Here is a 16,095-nt window from a genome sequence, read left to right on the forward strand (position 1 = left end):
TTGTGAATGGGATTGATCTTAGCAGTTCTTTCTCAGTCATGGCATTGCTTGTGTATACAAAGGCTGTTGATTTTTGTGCATTGATTTTATATCCTGCCACTTTGCCAAACTCCTCTATGAGTTCCAATAGTCTCTTAGTAGAGTTCTTTGGATCCTCTAAGTACAGAATCATATCGTCTGCAAAGAGGGATAGTTTGACTTCTTCCTTCTCGATTTGTATTCCTTTGATTTCTTTTTCTTGTCTGATGGCTCTGGCTAAAACTTCCAGAACTATGTTAAATAGCAGTGGTGAGAGTGGGCATCCCTGCCTGGTGCCAGATTTCAGTGGAAATGCTTCCAACTTTTCCCCATTCAATAGGATGCTGGCTGTGGGTTTTTTATAAATTGCTTTGATTATATTGAGGAATGTTCCTTCTATACCCAATTTGCTTAGAGTTTTCATCATGAAAGGGTGTTGAATTTTATCAAATGCTTTCTCTGCATCAATTGAGATAATCATATGGTTTTTCTTTTGCAGTCTGTTAATGTGGTGAATCACATTGATTGATTTGCGAATGTTGAACCATCCCTGCGTACCAGGGATGAATCCCACTTGGTCTGGGTGGATGATTTTCCTGATGTGTTGTTGTACTCTATTGGCCAGAATTTTATTGAGGATTTTTGCATCTATGTTCATCAGGGATATTGGTCTGTAATTTTCTTTCAGTGCTGCATCTTTCTCTGGCTTAGGGATTAAGGTGATGCTGGCTTCATAGAAAGAATTTGGGAGGATTCCCTCTTTTTCGATTGTTCTGAATAATTTGAGAAGAAATGGGATTAGTTCTTCTTTAAATGTCTGGTAGAATTCAGCAGTGAATCCATCTGGTCCTGGGCTTTTCTTTGTTGGGAGGGCCTTAATTACTGTTTCAATTTCTGTTTCAGTTATGTGTCTACTTAGGTTTTCTATGTCTTCATGGTTCAATTTTGGTAGATTGCATGTGTCCAGGAATCTATCTATTTCTGATAGGTTTTCCTGTTTGCTGGCATACAGGTCCTTGTAGTAATTTCTGATGATTCTTTTTATTTCTGTGGTGTCTGTTGTTACGTTTCCTTTTTCATCTCTGATTTTATTGATTTGGGTCTTTTCTCTTCTTTTTTTAGTTAGTTGGGCCAATGGGGTGTCAATTTTGTTTATTTTTTCAAAAAACCGGCTTCTCGCTTGGCTGATTTTTTGTAGTTTTTTTTGGATTCAATCCTGTTAATTTCTTCTCTGGTTTTAATTATTTCTCTTCTCCTACTAGATTTGGGTTTGGTTTGCTGTAGTTTTTCTAGGTCTTTGAGATGCGCTGAAAGCTCATTTATTTGGTACCTTTCCAATTTCTTGATATAGGCACCTATTGCTATAAATTTGCCTCTCAATACTGCTTTTGCTGTATCCCATAAGTTTTGATATGTTGTGTTGTTGTCTTCATTTACTTCCAGAAAGTTTTTGATTTCTCTTTTGATTTCTTGAATGACCCAGTGTTCATTCAGGAGCATGTTGTTCAGTCTCCATGTGTTTGCATACTTTCTGGGGTTTCCTGAGTTGCTAATTTCCAGCTTCATCCCGCTGTGGTCTGAGAAGCTGCATGGTATGATTCTAATTCTTTTAAATTTGCTGAGACTTGCTTTATGGCCTAGTATGTGGTCAATCCTAGAGAAGGTTCCATGCACTGCTGAGAAGAATGTGAAGTCTGTAGATGTAGGGTTGAAAGTTCTGTAGATATCTGTTAGATCCATTTGGGCAATAGTGTCAATTAAATCTGCTGTTTCCTTGTTGATCTTCTGTCCGGATGATCTGTCTATTTCTGAGAGTGGAGTATTGAAGTCCCCCAGTACTATTGTATTGGAATCTAAATCTCCCTTTAAGTCCCTTAACATATCTTTTAAATAGACCGGTGCCCTGTAATTAGGTGCATATACATTTATAATAGTTACATCTTCCTGTTGAATTGAACCCTTAATCATTATATAGTGTCCCTCTTTGTCTCTCTTAACAGTTTTTGTATTAAAGTTTATTTTGTCTGATATTAATATGGCTACACCTGCTTTTTTTTTGGTTTCTGTTGGCATGGAATATCTTTTTCCAACCTTTCACTTTCAGTCTGCATGCCTCTTGGTTAGAGAGATGTGTTTCTTGTAGGCAACAAATAGTTGGGTTGTGTTCTGTGAGCCAGTCAGCCAAACGGTGTCTTTTAACTGAAGAATTCAGACCATTAATGTTCAATATGACTATTGATACGTAGTGACTTTGCCCTGCCATTTTCCCGGAAATATTTTCTAGTATATGCTTTGAGCTTCCCATGCTCTTTTACTGGTAGGTGTTCTTCCTTTCCCTTCTTTCATATTGATGGCCGTGTTTCTGTGTTTCTGAGTGTAGCACATCTTTAAGTATCTTTTGCAGGGCCAGACGAGTGGCCACAAAGTCTTTCAATTTCTGTTTGCTATGAAAGGTCTTTATTTCACCTTCATTCAGAAATGAGAGCTTGGCAGGATATAATATTCTGGGCTGGCAATTTTTCTCTCTTAGCACCTGTGCTATGTCTCGCCATTCCCTCCTAGCCTGTAGTGTTTCTGATGAGAAGTCTGCTGTGAGTCTGATTGGAGATCCTCTGAGAGTAATCTGACGTTTCTCTCTTGCACATTTTAGGATCTTTTCTTTATGTTTCACTGTGGTAAGTTTAATTACCACGTGTCGTGGTGAGGATCTCTTTTGGTCATATTTATTGGGGATCTATGAGCTTCCTGTACTAGGATGTCTCTGTCCTTCTCCAAACCTGGAAAGTTCTCTGCTAGTATCTCACTAAAAAGGCCTTCTAATCCTTTCTCTCCATGCCTTCAGGAACTCCTAGAACTCGAATGTTGGTTTTTTTAATAGTATCCTGTAGATTCCCAACAATATTTTTTAGATTTCTAATTTCCTCTTCTTTTCTTTGGTTTGACTGTATGTTTTCCTGTGCTCTATCTTCGAAGTCCGATATTCTCTCTTCTTCTTCACCCATTCTGTTTTTAAGGCTTTCTAATGTGTTTGTCATTTGATCTATTGAGCTCTTCATTTCATTTTGATTTCTCTTCACTATCACACTTTCCTGTTCTACTAGTTTCTGAGTTTCATTTTGATTCTTCCTTAAAATTTCATTTTCACGAGAGAGATTTTCAATCTTGTCCAATAAGGATTTCTGTAGTTCAAGGATTTGCTTTTGAAAACTTCTAAATGTTCTTATCATAAATTTTTTGAAATCCGTATCTTGCATTTCTTCTATCTCATCATCTTCATAATCTTGGTTTGGGGTGTTTTGTTTATTTGGAGGCATCATAGTGTCATCGTTGATCTTGTTCCCTCGATTTCTGTGTTTGTTACTTGGCATAGTTAATTCTTCTTGCGTCACTGTGCGTTTTTTTTTTATTTTATACTATGTCCGTGTTAAGTGGACTGCCTGCTGTTGGAGGAGCCTTGGAGGCTTGAGATGGGTGCGGCCTGAGAGCTCTGCTTGGTTCTTCCTGGTTAAGGGTGTGCAAAGGTGACACCCTCAGGTTATGCGTGGTAAATCTCTCTCTTTTTATTTATTTATTTATTTTATTTATTCAGGGGGTAAGTAACACCGCACAGCACGGCTGTGCAGAATTGATGGTATTTAGCTTCCAGTCTCTGGCTTCTACCCACAGAGTCCATTTAGGCTCCTCTGGACTCCCACTGGGTTGCCTAGGCTACTGAATTGTAGTGACTCAGTTCCTTAGCTCTTCCCCATTGATATGTAAATCCAGAGAGGGGCCTGCTCTTTGTCTCTTGTGAAGTCTTCAAGCCTTGCAGCCTTGCAACCTTTGCAAGGTTAGGGGGAAGAGAAACCCCCAACCTTTTTTTTTCCTTCTTTCAGGTAGTGAGTTTGCTGCACTTTCCGGCCCCCCTCTAGATTCTGACCCCCGTTTCCCCACCAATGTCTCAGGTTATTGAGCTCACCTCCCCTTCCAGTGCCGATGTGTGGACTCGGAGCCCTGGACGTCCCAAGTCTCCCAGCTGTTGTCTGTGTGGCATGCACTCCCCTTCGAGCACTGGCGCGCAGACCCTGCGGCTTCCGCGGCTCGGTCCCGCGGCTCGGCTTCCGCTCGGTGGGCGACCTTGTTCTCCCAGTAGGTCCTCCGATTCACAGCCACTCGATCCAGAAGAGTTTCCTCTGCAATATTTTCCTGGTTCTTTTTTCTGAGGCTACCGTAACTCCCCTTTTATTAAACTAAATTTTCCCGGACTATCGGTGTGCGCCCTCACTATTCCGCCATCTTGGCTCTGTCCCTCATTTCCTATTAATTCTTAAATGTTTAAGAATGGTTGTGCATTGATTGCAGAGTTCAACCAGTGGTCTTGTGTACAGCATACCGAGCAACAACAACTACAATAAAAATACTAAAGGAACAAAATAGTAAGTTTTTCCTCAACAGTCTAGACAAGGGTGTTGCTCCCCCCTTCGTGGAGGAACGACACAGGACCCTGCGTTGTTCTTTTGCCTGCTCGGCCCTCCCCGGGTTTGCTGCTGGTTCTTCCCGGGTTGGCTACCGTCCCTTCCACCTCCGTGGAAGGGTGGTTCCCCCTGCCACTTTCCCCACTTCCGCGGGGGAGTGGCACACTGCCGGCCGGCTCTCTCGGGGGCTGCACAGGTGTTCCTTCAGATAGATGTTCCCCTTAGATGTTCCTGGTGCATGTTGTCTCTCTCCTCCTTTATAGTCCTCTTCCGCCAATCCCAACTCTGCTACCCACACACTGAGTACGCTGCTCTCCTGCAATCAGGAGCAGGATCAGCTCCTGCAGGTCATCACTCAAGTTGGCAAGAGGCAGCTGCCTAGAAGTTGTTACTCCCTTCTCAGCGCCATATTGTGGGAGAGCAGATGCATAGAATAAGTCTTAATTCCAGTAACAGTCTAGTCCGAGTTGCTCCCCACACAAGGGCTGCTCATGTCATTGTCTCTCATAGTGTCCATTTCACTTCAATGGGTATCATTTTAGGTGCTCGTTTAGTTGCCATCTATCAGGGAGAACATGTGATATTTATCCCTTTTGGACTGGCTTATTTCACTCAGCATGATGTTTTCCAGCTTCCTCCATTTTGTTGTGAATGCCCGGATTTCATTGTTTTTTACTGCTGTGTAGTGTTCCATAGAGTACATATCCCATAGTTTCTTTATCCAGTCATCCGTTGATGGACATTTAGGTTGATTCCATGTCTTAGCTATTGTGAATTGAGCTGCAACAAATATTGAGGTGCAAATGGCTTTTTTCACCCCTTTAATTCCATTTGGGTATATTCCAAGGAGTGGGATGGCTGGGTCCTGTGGTAGTGCTATATTCATGTTTCTGAGGACTCTCCAGACTGTCTTCCATAGTGGCTTTACCAGCTTGCATTCCCACCAACAGTGGATTAGTGTCCCCTTTTCTCCACATCCTCGCCAGCATCTGTTGTTGGTTGATTTCTCTATGTAAGCCAATCTAACCGGAGTGAGGTGGTATCTCATTGTGGATTTGATCTGCATTTCCCTGATGGCTAGGGATCCTGAGCATTTTTTCATGTGCCTGTTGGCCATTTGGATTTCCTCTTTTGAAAAATGCCTGTTAAGGTCCTTGGCCCATTTTTTTATTGGGTTGTTTGTTTTGATTCTGTGGTGTTTTTTGATCATTGTGTAGATTCTAGTTGTTAATCCTTTATCTGTTGTGTGGTTTGCAAATAACGTCTCCCATTCTGTTGGTTGCCTCTTCGCTTTCCTGACTGTTTCCTTTGCAGTTAAGAAACTCTTCAATTTTAGGTAATCCCATTTGTTTTTTTTATCTTTGATTACCCGTGCCTGTGGGGTCTTCTCCAGGAATTCTTTGCCTATTCCGATATCTTGAAGGGTTTCCCCTATGCTCTCAATTAGTTTCATGGTGTCGTGGCGCATCTCTAGTTCTTTGATCCATGTTGAGTGGATTTTTGTATAAGGTGTAAGGTAGGGGTCTTGCTTCATACTGCGGCATGTGGACATCCAGTTTTCCCAGCACCATTTGTTGAAGAGGCTGTCCTTGTTCCACGGGTTGGTTTTAGGTCCTTTGTCAAATATGAGTTGGTTATAGATGTTTGGATTGATCTCCGGTGTTTCTATTCTGTTCCATTGGTCTATCCATCTGTTTTTGTACCAGTACCAGGCTGTTTTGATTATAACTGCCCTGTAGTTTGCCTTGAAGTCTGGAATTGTGATGCCTCCGGCCTTGTTTTTATTGTAAAGGATTGCTTTAGCTATTCTGGGTCTCTTGTTTCTCCATATGAATTTCAGCATCGTTTTTTCTAGGTCTTTGAAGAATGACTTTGGTATTTTGATTGGTATTGCATTGAACTTGTAAATTGCTTTTGGGAGAATGGACATTTTGATGATATTGATTCTTCCAATCCATGAGCATGGCGGGTTTTTCCATTTTTTTGTGTCGTCTTCTATTTCTTTCTTTAGTGTTTTGTAATTTTCATCAGAGAGGTCTTTGACCTCCTTGGTTAAATTTATTCCAAGGTACTTTATTGTTTTTGTGGCTATCGTGAATGGGATTGATCTTAGTAGTTCTTCCTCGGCCCTGGCATTGTCTGTGTATACAAAGGCTGTTGATTTCTGAGCGTTGACTTTGTATCCTGCTACTTTACCAAACTCCTCTATGAGTTCCAGTAGTCTCTTATAGGAGTTTATTGGGTCCTCTATATATAGTATCATGTCATATGCAAACAGGGACAGTTTAACTTCCTCCTTTCCCATTTGTATCCCTTTAATTTCTTTTTCTTGCCTGATGGCTCTGGCTAACACTTCTAAGACTATATTGAATAGCAATGGTGAGAGTGGGCATCCCTGTCTGGTGCCAGTTCTCAATGGAAATGCCTCCAACTATTCCCCATTCAATATGATGCTGGCCTTTGGTTTATCATAGATTGCCTTAATTGTGTTGAGGAATGTTCCTTCTAACCCCAATTTGCTTAGGGTTTTCATCATGAAGGGGTGTTGTATTTTGTCAAATGCTTTCTCTGCATCTATTGAGATAACCATATGATTTTTGTTTCTCAATTTGTTAATGTGATGGATTACGTTGATTGACTATCGAATACTGAACCATCCCTGCATACCAGGGATAAATCCCACTTGGTCCGGGTGAATGATCTTTCTGATGTGTAGTTGGATTCGGTTTGCCAGAATTTTATTGAGTATTTTTGCATCTATGTTCATCAGGGAGATAGGTCTGTAGTTTTCTTTCTCTGCTGTATCTTTTCCGGGCTTAGGAATTAAGGTGATATTGGCTTTGTAGAAGGAATTTGGGAGGATTCCCTCTCTTTCAATCGTTTGGAATAATTTGAGAAGAACTGGGGTTAGTTGTTCTCTAAATGCCTGGTAAAATTCGGCAGTGAAGCCATCTGGTCCTGGGCTCTTCTTTTTCGGTAGTGCATTTATTACTGATTCAATTTCTTCCATGGTTATGGGTCTGTTTAGATTTTCTATATCTTCACGGCTCAGTTTAGGAAGGTTGTATTTGTCCAGGAATCTATCCATTTCTTCCAGGTTCCCCAATTTGTTAGCATACATCTCTTTGTAGTAGTTTCTGATGATTCTTTTTATTTCTATTGTGTCAGTTGTTACATTTCCATTACTATCTTTGATTAGAATAAGTCTTAATTCCAGTAACTTAGTCTAGTCTCAGTTGCTCCCCACAAATCTCAATTAAAATAATGCTCTTTTTCTAGATAGTACTTATGTTGGGAATTACATTCCCTAATATTTAAGTTATGCAAATTCCTAAAGAAACAATGATTCTGAAAGCTAATACTAAACAATAATTCATTATTTAGGGGACAGGTGTTGTGACACAGCATGGTAAGCCTCTGCTTAAGATGCCTGCATCCCAAGTCAGAGTGCCTGGTTTGAGTCCAAGCTATATCCCCCTTCCAATCCAGCTTCCTACAAATGTACCTGGGAAGAAACAGATGATGGCCCAACTACTTGGGCCTCTGTCTCCCACATGGGAGAGTGAGATGGAGTTCCTGGTTCCTGGCTGTGATCTGGTCTTGCCTTAGCTAGTGCATGCATATGAGAAGTGAGCCAGTAGATGGAAGATTCTCTGCTTCCACCCCTCTCTCCCTACCCACCTCCCTCTCTGTCATCCTGACATTCAAATAAATAAATAAATATGTTTTGTTTTAAGGATGTATTTATTTGAAAGGCAGAGTTACAGTGGAGAGAGAGGGAGAAACAGAGAGAGATCTTCCATCTGCTGGTTCACTTCCCAAAAGTTTGTAACAGCTGGGGCAAAGCCAGACCTAAGCTGGGAGCTAGAAGCTTCTCAGCGTCTCCCACATGGGTGCAGGAGCCTAAGCACTTGGACTGTCTGCTGCTGCTCTCCCAGATGCATTAGCAAGGAGCTGGATCAGAAGTGGAGCAACCAGGAATTGAACTGGCACTTATATGGAATGCCAACATTGCAGGCAGCAGCTTAACCTGCTATGCCACAGCACTTACCCCAAATGAATAAATCTTTTTAAAAATATTTCATTATTTGGAAACCCCCCTTCATCCCAAGAACATTTCCTTCCCAATGGATGACTACAATGAGTTGTGTTTAAAGAATGATTCTAAAAATATACTTTTAATGAGAATATATTATGGTTGTATATGATAAAAACCTCTGTGACCATAATTATAAGAAAACATGTTGAGGCTCCAGTGATAAATATATTTTACTGCAGAACCCAGAGTTATCAGAAGTATTTCTGCTCTTCTGGAGACACTCTAGTAGACAAAGGCATTACACATAAACTCACTGGGATTAAGTACAGATTAAGTACTGTATACATGATCAAAGTGCCCTACACTCAGTCAGTTATTTTCTGTTCCATGTCATTATTCATTCTAATCGCAGTCAAACTAATCATATGATGAGTCCATACAATGATTAAGACAGCTTAAATAAAGAGATTGTCTGTACAATCATCATTCATTTTGAACATATATAACTTAGAGATTTTCTTTTGTATTATTGCAGATGATTGTGCTAGAAGTTAGCACAATTAGCTGAAAGGCAACTGGAAGATGTAACAGATGCAATATGATGCTATAAACGGTTTCCATGTAATTTTTCTGATCTTTGAATATCTTCTCATTATTATCCATCAACAAATTGGGTGGCCTCAGTAGAGAAATGACAACCTGTAAGGAAAAGCAAAAGAGAGTATATGGTTCCTGATTGCTGAAAATGGAAATGAAGAAAAGTGTCAAATTTCAGACTCATCACAGGAAACAAGAAAACAAGCTAATGATTTTTAAGGCTGAAATTACACCCTACATTCTCAATATATTAAAATTGGTATTTAAAATTACTTTTTTGTAACAAACATTGCAAGTTTCAAAGTGAGTAAACAAATGCCAAGCAACGGAGAGAAAATGTTTTTTCAAGAAGAAAGAAAACTCCAGCACATTACAATGAGGCCCTCTGCTGTGATTTTTCAATACTGCGCAAAATAGTCCAATTTCTAGTAATGTTTCAGTCTTTGCAGTGCCAATATTTCAACAGAGATTTGAAAGAAAAAAATGACTTAAATCATTATACAAAGATTAATCATTTCTAGGATTTTTAAAAATTGATGTGATTGATTCTGAGTCATGTTATCCTGAAATTAGTGTTTGAGTCATATAAACCTCAGTAGATCCCTTAGTGACAGCATTATTTATTTAAGAACAGAGCCTCACTATTTATTTTTCACTCTATTTAATTATTTCCAAAAAGACATAACATGCATGCCAAATGATTTCTACAATGAAAATTATCCACCCAATTCTATGGTCCAATTGTTTTTAACTTGAAAGAAACCTGTGTCTCCAAAGGTCATTCATTATAAAGTATTTCCATTTCCTGGGAAAAGAGAGCATGAATTTCATAAAGTTAACTCTAAAAAAATCTTATAAGTAAAATCAATGCCTGCTGACAATCATTTTTAAATTGCCATGACCAGAGAAATTGGACTCACTAGGAAGTGAATAAAGCATTTGCAAGGTGTCCTATGAGTGACTAGAAGTAAAAAAGAATTTTAGGCAGAGAGGAGAAGTCAGATTGCAATAAGGAACCATTTCCATGTAAGCATTTCTTATAAATTTCCTCAAGAGAACTTGGGGCCAAAAAAAAAAAAAATCTGAACCTCCATTGCTCAAGAAAACCGTTACAATTTCTCTTCCTCTGAAGATACTATGCCTGTCTTTCTATTTTTAATTTATTAAAGAGAATCATTTAAAACTTGTATAAACTTAGGACCCATGAAACCTGAATCTTCCCCTGGATATTGTAGTACTACCAAGTACAGTCATGCTCAGAAAATTCTATTTTATTTTTGATGGAGTCATCTTATATAAATAGAAAAAAAATTAGTGGCAACTAAAACCAAGACTAAATAGTAGCTTTAAAAGGCACTGATAAAACATACAACTTGTAGAGGGAAGAAAGAACTAATATCTACCCAACAATGAAGCCACACAGCACTCAGGAGCCTTTAGCTATAAATTATTTTTTTAGGGGTTGAAGGTACTGGCTTTGGAGTCAAGCCATCCTGGACTTCAATTTTGAATCCATCACTCTAAATGAGTGTCCATGTCACCTTTGGCAGATTAATTATCCCAAATATAATTAGTTTAAATTATCTCAATTTTTAAAACTATTTGCTGCTCATATCTTAGGGGAAAAGGTGTTGGATAAAGACACAGATGGGGATGCAAGAATTTAAGCAAAGTTATGTTTGGGTTTTTTAATTGAGGACATTAAAAAATGTTTTATGGATTAAAAAGCATGTGAGATGGAGCCCTGAAACCGTAATAGGATTAGACCTGGTTGATGGAAAAGGTGAAGTAGGCTGAAAGTATGTCTGGCTGAGGGAGTAGAAGCCTACAGCATGCCCCAGAGATGAGAAAGCGTGAGGAGTACATGTTCTGGAAACTGACAAAAACCCTGTTGATTGGGGAAAGAGATTTCCTGGGAGTCTGGACTGGAGCAAGTCAGGGTCATATCATCACTTCAGTTACAGATCCTCCTCATTCTGCAGATGCTACAAAATTCTATAGTAGTCAAAGTTCCCACAACCACTTTTACAGGCTATACTTTCCTTATAGACAGTCCCCTTAATTGGTACAAAGAAATGTGGCATTCAGAACAAAAGTTTAACAAACTGTAATTAAGCTATATTCTACTTTCAGTGTTGAAAGGAGATTTTACTTTTTAATTTGAGCTTTCATCCAAGAGTGGACTATCCACAACTTTCTTGAATATTGACTTCTCATGTAGAATTTATTTGAATTTCAGAGTTTTTGCTAAATCCATTAATTGGAGGATTAGAAGGAAAGGGGAAATAATGGGCATTGTGTTGAGTAAATTTTCTAGTAAGTAAGGGGAAAAAGTTCTCCAGGCAATGTCAGCAAAACTGTCAGCAAAAATTTTATGTCTGTAAAATAAGAAGCAGAATCAATAATAAAGCTTGCCAGTGGTATATTTTATTATTATCTGTGCATGGAAAAATATATATTTCCATCTCTTTGTTTTTAGACCTGGCCATGTGATATGTCTTTTTCCAATGGAATGTGATGTGTGTTGTTTAGGAGACAACTCTTTCAGCCTGGATTCTGGGACAAAGAGAACATAGGAATTAGAGATGCAGCTGACCTACTACCCACATACAACATAAATGACAAACCTTGCTGTTAGCTCGGTCCTGCTATACAATCAATATACTATATTAAGGAATACACTGTGCCACCCATCTCACATTATGAATCATGCATAAAATATTTTAACACACTTTAATTTTATTTTTTATTTATTTGAAGTACAGAGAGACAGATCTCCTTTCTTCTGCTTCACTCCTCAGATGTCCACAATGGTCAGGGCTGCATAGAGAATCAAAGCTGGGAGCCTGGAACTTAATCCAGGTTTCCCACATGGGTGGCAAGGACTCAGCCACTTAGGTAACCACTGCTGCCCCTCATGATTTGCATTAACAGAAGGCTGGAGTCAAGAACCAGTCAGGAATTCACCCATGCACTGTAATAGAGCACAGGCATTTCAAGCAGTGATTTGTCCACTAGGCCAAACATCCATCCTTGAGTAAAATATTTTAAATCACTTTGTAACATTATATACCTCCCCCAGCTTTTTCTCTAAACACAGGTTGTTGCAGGTCAGTATATTTGGGAACAGAAGCAGTGGTGTGAGCAAGATGGTGAGAAGGGAAATACCCACTGTCAGAGTTGTACCTCCTTTTCTATCACTCTACTATTATGCCCCAAATTCAATGCTACTACCCCATTAGCAGTATATCAGTTCCTACCCCATCTCCTTGGTAAATCTCATCAACAAAACAATCCTGAGGTGTTGTTGTTGTTGTTATCTTTGATAGAAATTTCCATGAGAATATTGAAGGAAGAAAATATCATAAAATGATATGGCTTTTCATGTTAGCCCCAATTTCTCCAACAAAAGCCTCAGAATTTCCAGCATCTCATTTCTCTCCCTATTTTGGCAAAATTTTACTATGATCTTTTGTTTAACTGAAGTTCTGCCAGAATGTCCATGTGTAATTCTGTTTATACTTAAAGAATCCCATTTAAAAAAAATTTAAAGATAGCTTTTTAAAAAAAAAAATAAGGCATTTTAATTGATTTCAATTTAAGAAGTAAATAACTTTCAACAAAACTCAATGATGAAGTAATCATTGAGATGGTGGGAAAATGTCCAAGAGATGGTACATGATCGGATTAAACCAGGAAGACACAATGGCTAGAGAAGTGGGCAAGCTTGTGAATGGCCTGAAAAGAAGAAAAATTTTGTTGAAAAAGTCTCTTGGGATTCCCATTTCTGAGTGTTAAAGTTGGAAGAGTTATACACACAACTTAGAGTTATACACACCTAAGCTGTTTTAAATACCAACTCAGCTACACTATGTAAGCTACTCAAAGGATTCTTGTCCTTGGCTTCTTTGGCATTAATATTCTACTCTTCATTTATTGAACAAGTTCATAGTAACTTCCTATATAGTAGTAAACTATATAGTCAGAAACTTCCTATATAGTAGGAAAAAGTACTGTAAACTACTGCCTAAAGACAGAATAAAACATTTTATGTTTTGAAGTTAATAGTTAAAAATATGTTTACATTTATGTGAATGCACTTTTTTCTTAACATACATTGCAGTTTTACCATGAAGTCACACCTACGAACATACATACATACATGCACAAATAGCACACATGTAGAAATGAAACCATACATTTTCCAAGTATGTTACATCATCAGTTCTGTATTTCTATGACCTCCAACTTGAAATCCCTAGGAACTGAGAGAGAGGGAGGTCCCCACCCTTCAAGAGGCCACGTTGAGTGATTCCAAAGTAGAAAGCCTGTAGTGAATCCAAGTTTTTAACTGCCAGATTTTAATTCCTGGCTACAGTTCTTAACATATGACATAATTCAAAAACTTGGTTTAGGTACAGGAGAATCATACAATCAAAAATATGGCTCTCAACATGTAAAACATTGATGGAAAAATCCAGACAAGTCACAAGTTGCTGTTAAGAACCTAAATGAGAAAAAAGAAAATTTGCAGAATGGAAACTGTAACATTTTATCAGAAGGGGAACAGAAAGAAGGATGACTGTTTTGCTGATGGATAAGCTGAGAAAAGCCTTTCTAAGCACTTTCCGCTGTCCACATTGCTCAGCTGTCTCATAGCAACAGAGATTCCTTGGGACCATTATGAGACCTAGGGAGGAGGATGGAGCAGTTTATGAACGATGCCACTTTTTCCATCAGAGATCACAAACCATTAGAAATACACCATTTCCACCCCAACCCAGTGTACCAGCACTACCAGCCACAAAGCTAATATACCTAGATTCTTGTTCAATAAACCCTGAAAATAACTTCCAAGAGCTTCCCATTGCATCTCTTAAAACCCACTCATTTATCTGAGGTTTATTTTTTTTTTTGATGTTTAAACATGTCTTTATTTTTTAAGTGCTACAGAGCTGTACTTAACAGTAAAATCAGGTTATACACTTTTTCTTATTGCCATTTGTAGCTAAATTTTAAAATGTATCATTGACTGGATGCATCCAGGAGACCAGGTTTTGCCTTGTTTGAGTATCATTGTGGGAACTTAAATTTTAGGTTAATGAGACTTTTATAATTTCCTTTTATATCTTTACACTGTTGTTTCCTTTGCTCTACAGAAGCTTCTTGGTTTGATAGAATCTCTTTTGTATAGTTTTGCTTTTATTGCCTGTGCTTTAAGGGGTCATCCAAAAATCATTGCCTGTATCGATATCTTAAAGTATTTTGTCTCAAATTCACTTTGTCTTGGATATAAGTTATGCTTGGAAGTTAAAGGAAGTAGAGTGCTTCTCCGTATAACTGGCTTAACAGTGAAAGCCTTGAAAGTATGGAGCAATTACGTTTTGCACCTTCATAATAAGAAAAGTAGGATGACATTTAGTTTTAGTGGTGTACTGTGTATTAAATATGGGTCTTTAAAGTTTGTGTTGTGCCTTCATCATAAAAAAAGGTAAGATGCCATTTGGTTTTAGTGGTGGACTGTGCATTAGATATGGATCCTTAAAGTTTTTTTTTTTTTTTTTGTAGCTCTGGTGTTAATCTTTCTGAAGTCTGAAATTTGACTCAAAATTGCTCCATAAAATTTTTACATATTGGCCGGCACCGCGGCTCACTAGGCTAATCCTCCGCCTAGCGGCACCGGCACACCAGATTCTAGTCCCGGTTGGGGCGCTGGATTCTGTCCCGGTCGCCCCTCTTCCAGGCCAGCTCTCTGCTGTGGCCAGGGAGTGCAGTGGAGGATGGCCCAGATGCTTGGGCCCTGCACCCCATGGGAGACCAGGAAAAGCACCTGGCTCCTGGCTCCTGGCTCCTGCCATCGGATCAGCGCGGTGCGCCGGCCGCAGCGTGCCGGCCGCAGCGTGCCGGCCGCGGCGGCCATTGGAGGGTGAACCAACGGCAAAGGAAGACCTTTCTCTCTGTCTCTCTCTCTCACTGTTCACTCTGCCTGTCAAAAAATAAAAAAATAAAATAAAATAAAAATAAAATAAATTAAATTAAAGATTTTTACATATAAATATCATCATGGGATAGGTGTTGTGGTGCAGTGGGATAAGCTGCTGCTTCAGACCACTACATTCTATATCAGAATGTCAACTCAAGTCCTAGCTATTCCACTTCCAACCCAGCTGCCTGCTAATGTGCCTGGGAAATAGAAGATAATGGCTCTAGTATTTGAGCCCCTGCCACTCACTTGGAAGCCCTGGATAGAGCTGCTGGCTCCTGACTTCACCTTGGTTAAGCCCTGACTGTTACAGCCATTATGAGAGTGAACCTGTGAGTGGAAGAGATCTCTCTCATTCTCTCTTTCTGCCTTTTAAAAATAAATAATCTTTTTTAAAAATATATAGATTTTGGTGCTGGCGCTGTGGCTTAGTGAGCAAAGCAACCACCTGCAGGGCCAGCATCCCAAATGGGCGCTCCACTTCCAGTCCAGCTCCCTGCTATGGCCTGGGAAAGCAGAAGATGACCCAAGCCCTACTCCTGCACCCATGTGGTAGATGCAGAAGTTCCTGGCTCCTGGCTTTGGATTGGCCCAGCTCAAGCCATTATGGCCATTTGGGGAATGTACTAGTGGATGGAAGAATTCTCTCTCTCTCTCTCTCTCTCCCTCTCTCTCTCTCTCTCTCCTCCTCTCTGTAACTGCCTTTTAAATAAATAAATAAATATTTTAAATATATATATAGATTTTAAACAAAAGACTCATAGAAAAAACTAAAAGGATCTACTATATGACCCAATTATCTTCTGAGAATATATCCAAAGGAATTGAAGTTAGAATATGAAAGAGATAATTGCATACCCATGTTTATAACAGCCCAATTCACAATAGCAAAGATAAGGAATCAAGCTAGATGTACATCAGCTGATGACTGGATAAAGGCAATATGTTATATATACATGATGGAATGCTACTCAGCCATAAAGAATGAAATCTCAGCATTTCCA

At 39.2% G+C, this 16,095-nt stretch overlaps 1 pseudogene across 1 annotated transcript in view; it reads right to left on the reverse strand.

The window, feature by feature from the left end:
* Positions 1-8,667: 8,667 nt before the first annotated feature.
* Positions 8,668-16,095, reverse strand: part of LOC138843648 (serine/threonine-protein kinase Nek3-like) — a 79,883-nt pseudogene continuing 72,455 nt past the window's right edge. Inside the window, exon 11 of the transcript XR_016212921.1 lies at positions 8,668-9,210. The product of XR_016212921.1 is annotated as a serine/threonine-protein kinase Nek3-like (transcript). The remainder of the gene's footprint in view (positions 9,211-16,095) is intronic.

This window comes from Oryctolagus cuniculus, chromosome 9, assembly GCF_051225735.1.
Source record: "Oryctolagus cuniculus isolate XC-2025 breed Fujian yellow rabbit chromosome 9, ASM5122573v1, whole genome shotgun sequence".
Taxonomy (NCBI): domain Eukaryota; kingdom Metazoa; phylum Chordata; class Mammalia; order Lagomorpha; family Leporidae; genus Oryctolagus; species Oryctolagus cuniculus.